Source organism: Oncorhynchus mykiss, chromosome 13 (genome assembly GCF_057628025.1).
Source record: "Oncorhynchus mykiss isolate SJ-2025 chromosome 13, ASM5762802v1, whole genome shotgun sequence".
Lineage (NCBI taxonomy): Eukaryota > Metazoa > Chordata > Actinopteri > Salmoniformes > Salmonidae > Oncorhynchus > Oncorhynchus mykiss.
The window spans coordinates 23,292,195-23,297,518 of NC_143034.1; positions in this window are offsets into that span (position 1 = coordinate 23,292,195).

A 5,324-nucleotide genomic window follows, 5' to 3' on the forward strand; every position below is an offset into this window, starting at 1 on the left:
TACATTTTAAAAAAATGAATTACTGCATAGTTTCCTAAGGACTTGAAGCGAGGCGGCCATCTCTGTCGGCGCCATCTCGATATCAGAGGCAGCTGGTGATAACCATTACCCTTCCTTCCCAGATCAACCCCTCTACAAGTCATGTCTGTCTGTCATCATCCTTCTATGAATATTTAATATTAATTCCAAATGGCACCCTATTCCCTATATAGTCCACTATTTCTGACCAGAGCCCGTAGTGCTATTGTAGGGAACAGGGTGCCATTTGGGATGCTACTAATGTCTCCACTTCACTCCACTCAGTTCTCCACGGCTCTCTCGTCAAGTGTCTGGTTTGGTATTAATGTGTCACTGTGTTTTGTGTCCCCCTCCCTTTCCCTGCGATGACTTGTGTCTGGGTGAACGTGTTGTGACTGACTGGGACTGAGTGAGTCAGTGAGAGAGAGAGGCAGCTGGTGACTGGATTTTGGATGGCAGTAGGTGGTGTGTGTGTGTGTGTGTGTGTGTGTGTGTGTGTGTGTGTGTGTGTGCGTGCGTGTAGGAGGGTGTGAGGCAGAGTGTGACGGAGCACCGAATGCTGGCTGGCAGTGGGTATAGCGGTCGTCTGAGGCAAACAGGGCTGGTTTCTGTGCATGTGTGTGAGTAGGGGTCGTCTGAGGCATGCACGTCATGTAACACTTTGGCAAAAACAACGATGTAATGGGAGAGACAGATGTTCAAAATGGCCCAGTGCAATTTGAAAAGTGTCACCATCATGCAATTCTGTATGTAAATAAACGAAGAGCAAACGGTGATAAATGCTACTCTTCTTTAATACGCAGTGTCGTTATCCACCCAGACTATTTGATAGCTTAATCAGAGTAATAAAACCACACTGTGCAGAACAGAACTGCACTTCCATGGCACGATGACATCATCGGATCCCATCTCTCCCACCAACATGCTTCTTCTCAGCACTATAAATGCATGAAAATGAAAAAGGTAAACAGATACAACATGCAATTTTCCATCGAGGATATTTGATAGTTAATTAAAGAAACAAAAACCATAGCAGAATTGAAACAGTGTTTAGCTCCTGTCCTACTCTGGGCTGCTGCAGACTTGCATGACACGATGACATCACCAGATCCCACCGCTCCCACCAGCATGCTTCCTCTCAGCACTAACCCAGGGATGGCTTTTGTATCTCCTCTCCTGCTCTGACACAGACAGTCTGCGCCCCAAAAAGCAGCCTATACCTATTTAGTGCACTACTTTTGACCAGAACCCTATGGCCCTGGGTGAAAAGTAGTGTACTATAAAGGGAATATGATGTCAGTTGAGACACAGAGGGACAGAGAGGGAGTGGAGTTGCCCACGGTGACTAATAGACTGTATTTCAGAGGGGAATTACAGTAGTCCAGAGAGGAGAGCAGTTTAATCCACCAAACCATTACAGCCCTGCAGACTGGAGTTACATCCCAAATGGAACCCTGTTACCTACATATTGCACTATTTTGACCAGTGTCCTATGGGCAAGCCTATGGGTTCTGATCAAAGTAGTGTACTATATCGGGAATAAGATGCTATTTGGAATGTAGACTGGGACGTAGGGTAGCAATGAGAGAGCTCTCAGACACCAGCCATCATTTTCACAGGCTGAGGACCATCAGACAGACCTGGGTCCAAATAGTATATCTGATGTATGTTGACTTAGCATTTGCTCCAGACTGCCTGGAATGACAGATGGGCAGATTTTGGGTTTGCACTTCTGGGGCTATTCCATTGTTTCCATTGGGCCGGGCAAGCTTTGACAGCATTTGAAACATTTTGGATGCTATTTGAAGCCAGGTCTGGCTGAGTGCTATCAGCTCTACTCTCAGTGGGGAAGCTGTAAGCTTGAGGGAGAGGTCAGCAGTGCAGGGGCCAGGGATAAGGCTGGTCATGGTGGGGATGGAACGAACACATGCTGTACCTGTTCTTTTCACTCTGTCAGTTAGGCTAGTATTGTAGAGTAACTTCAATGTTGTTGATCCATCCTCAGTGTTCTCCTATCACAGCCATTAAACTGTAACTGGTTTAAAATCACCATTGGTCTCATGGTGAAATCCCTGAGCGGTTTCCTTCCTCTCTGTCAACTGAGTTAGGAAGGACGCCTGTATCTTTGTAGTGACTGGGTGTATTGATTAAATCAAATCAAATTTGATTTGTCAAATGCGCTGAATGCAACAGCCTTACCGTACAATGCTTATTTACAAGCCCTTAACCAAGAGAGACTAAGAAGATATTTGCTAAATAAACTAAAGTAAAAAAATATATATATAATAACGAGGCTATATACAAGGGGTATCGACACCGAGTCAACGTGCGGTGGTAAGGGTTAGTCGAGGTAATTGAGGTAATATGTACATGTAGTTAAGGGTAAAGTGACTATGCATAGATGATACACAGTGAGTAGCAGCAGTGTAAAAAAGAGGATGAATGCAAATAGTCTGGATAGCCATTTGATTAGCTGTTCAGCAGTGAGACTTGACGCTCCGGTACCGCTTGCCGTGCGGTAGCAGAGAGAACAATCTATGACTTGGGTGACTGGAGTCTATGACCTTCCTCTGACACCGCCTCGTACAGAGGTCCTGGATGGCAGGAAGCTTGGCCCCGGTGAAATACTGACCTTCTGAAGCGCCTTGCGGTCGGTCGGATGCCGAGCAGTTGCCATACCAAGCACTGATGGTGAAGCTGTAGAACTTGAGTTTTGAGGATCTGAGGACCCATGCCAAATCTTTTCAGTCTCATGTGGGAGAATAGGTGTCGTAGTGCCCTTTGCCAGACTGTCTTGGTGTGTTTGAACCATAAACGTTTGTTGGTGATGTGGACACAACTACAGCCCTGTCGATGTGAATGGGGCTGTGCTCGGCCCTCCTTTTCCTGTAGTCCACAATCAGCTCCTTTGTCTTGCTCACATTGAGGGAGAGGTTGTTGTCCTGACACCACACTGACAGGTTTCTGACCTCCTCCCTATAGACTGTCTCATTGTTGTTGGTGATCAGGCCTACCCCCGTTGTCAAACTTAATGATGATGTTGGAGTGGTGCTTGGCCACGCAGTCGTTGGTGAACAGGGAGTACAGGAGGGGACTTAACAAGCACCACTGAGGGGCCCCCATGTTGAGGATCAGCGTGGCAGATGTGTTGTTGCATTACCACCTGGGGGCGGCCCGTCAGGAACTCCAGGATCCAGCTGCAGAGGGAGGTGTTTAGTCCCAGGGTCCTTAGCTTAGTGATGAGCTTTGTGGGCACTGTGGAGTTGAACACTGAGCTGTAGTCAATGAACAGCATTCTCACGTAGGTGTTCCTTTTGTCCAGTTGGGAAAGGACGTGTGGAGTGCAATAGAGATTGTCATCTGTGGATCTGTTGGGGCGGTATGCGAATTGGAGTGGATCTAGAGTTTCTTGGATGATGGTGTTGATGTGAGCCATGAGCACCCTTTCAAAGCACTTCACGGCTACAAACATGAGTGCTACGGGTCGGTAGTTATTAAGGCAGGTTACCTTGGAGTACTTGGGCACAGGGACTATGGTGGTCTGCTTAAACATGTAGGTATTAGACTCATTCAGGGAGAGGTTAAACATGTCAGTGAAGATACTTTCCAGTTGGTCAGCGCATGCTCCGAGTACACGTCCTGGCAATCCGTCTGACCCTGTGGCCTTGTGAATGTTGACCTGTTTAAAGGTCTTACATTGGCCACGGAGAGCGTGATCACACAGTCGTCCAGAACAGCTGGTGCTCTCATGCATGCTTCAGTGTTGCTTGCCTCAAAGTAATTTGGCTCGTGTCACTGGGCCGCTAAACCATCCAAAGTGTAATTAATAACTTCACCATGCTCAAAGGGATATTCAATGTCTGCTTAATTTTTACCCATCTACCAATAGGTGCCATTCCGTGTGAGGCTTTGGAAAGGCTCACTGGTCTTTTTTTCGTTGAATCTGTGCTTGAAATTCACTACTCAGTTGAGGGACTTCACAGATAATTGTATGTGTGGGGTACAGAGATGGGGTAGTCATTCAAAAATCGTGTTAAACTTGAGTTATTATTGCACAGTGAGTCCATGCAACTTATGTGATTTAAGCACATTTTTACTCCAGAAGTTATTTAGGCTTGCCTAAAAACACAATTCCACTTTGACATTATGGGTCGATTGTGTGTAAACCAGTGACCCAAATTTGACATTTAATCAATTTAAAGTGCAGGATGTAACAACAAAATGCAGAAATTCAAGGGGGATACTTTCTTGCATTTTCTGAAGGCACTGTACATGACATAGGCTTACATAAATACAACATGCATATGGCATGAAATCATAAGGTGTGTGTGTAATTACACAGTACCCAAGGTCACCTGGAACTTTTGTCCTTGCGTCTGCCCACTTGAAAACACAACTCAACAATGGACATGATTCTCATAGCGTAGAAAAGAAGCCTTGACTGTATCGATCAATCGTTTCCTAACCCAACACTGCCCCCCGGAGACATGGTGAGGACACAACACCACCGCAACACAACGAGTTGTACAAAGCATTAGCAACATCTTTCCATGACAGACAGGTGAAAGCTATGATCTCTTATTGATGTCACTTGTTAAATCAACTTCAATCAGTGTAGTACAAGTGGAGGAAACAGGTTAATTAAATATTTTTAAGCCTTAGGACAACTGAGACATGGATTGTGTATGTGTGCCATTCAGAGGGTAAATGGATAAGACAAAAGATTTAAGTGCCTTTGAACAGGGTATGGTAGTAGGTACCAAGCTACCGGTTTGAGTCAAGAACAGCAACGCAGCTGGGTTCACACTCAACAGTTTCTCATGTCTATCAAGAATGGTTCCACCACCCAAAGGATATCCAGCCAACTTGACACAACTGTGGGAAGCATGGGCCAGCATCCCTGTAGAACCCTTTCGACGCCTTGTAGAGTCCATGCTACGACAACATTGGGGCTATTCTAAGGGTAAAAGGGGAACAACTTAATATTAGGATGTTCCTAATGTTTTGTACACTCAGGGTATACACCAATTTGGTAGGTGCAGTGAAATGGGTCGTTTTACGGGGTCAGACATAATAGTACTGCGCCCCCTGAGGCAAATTAAGTACCTTGCTTAAGGGCACAGACAGATTTTTCATCTCGTCAGCTAGGGTATTCGACCAGGTGACCTTTTGGTTAGTGGCCCAACGCTCTAACCGTTAGCAGTCGCTTCTATCCAAAGCCACATACATTTGTTGCATGGCTCCAGGGGGAATCGAACCCAGGACAGTTGCACACAGCTCTACCAACTGAGCCAAACAGGAGCACA